This window comes from Sinocyclocheilus grahami, unplaced genomic scaffold, assembly GCF_001515645.1.
Source record: "Sinocyclocheilus grahami isolate Dianchi unplaced genomic scaffold, SAMN03320097.WGS_v1.1 scaffold1195.1, whole genome shotgun sequence".
NCBI classification, from domain to species: domain Eukaryota; kingdom Metazoa; phylum Chordata; class Actinopteri; order Cypriniformes; family Cyprinidae; genus Sinocyclocheilus; species Sinocyclocheilus grahami.
The window spans coordinates 127,413-128,268 of NW_015506374.1; positions in this window are offsets into that span (position 1 = coordinate 127,413).

Sequence of the window (856 nt, forward strand, 5' to 3'; positions counted from 1 at the left end):
AAAGTAAAACTTACTCTGTCATCTTTTAAAATGGACACTCTGTTATTACTGAATCTGCGTCAGAACTACCACCAGCGCTGACGAAAACCACCAAACAACCAGTTAACCAACCAACCTCAGCACTACTGAAACCTTTATAACACAGACAGTTATCCTACGACACTTCTGAACTGAAAAACCTGAAATTATATAAGAATCACACATTCACAGACTTGTGTTTTTGAATTGCATCTAACATTTTCATCCATTTGGATGGAAGTAATAGACGTTTAGCATAAACTACGGTGACAGAGAAGTGCAGAACAAATCACAATTCCGAAAACAAAATAACAAATTACAAACGCAAATGCAAGTCTAAAAAACGAAATAACAATTCAGAAAACATTATAACAAGTCAGAAAACACAACGACAAATCAGACAAACCGGAAGAGGTAGGTATAGTTTGAGACAGCGCCATTGGTTTGGGATTACTCACCGCTGATTGGACGAGACATCTGTCAATCACCGTATACAGAGAAGAACCAGCCGAAGAACAGCAGAGTCCTGGTAGAAAGTTCAGAGATGGTATTAAAGTAGCTCAGTTTAAATGTATTGTATGAATTGCTCTTACTCTGGAATAAAGAATACGGGGTGTCTATTTACATTTAGTTAAAAGTGGCTGTGAAACATCAGTTTCAGTGGCGCAGACGGATAAGCGCGTGAAGTTGGTTTCTGGACGCGATCAACCCGGGTTCGATCCTGCCTTTTGCCGAACTTTTTTTTCCTCCCTTTTCAAATCTCGTATTAGCCATGGATTCTATTTTCACTAAGTGAAAATAGCAGTATTTTTAGCAATATGCTATTTAAACTAAGTGC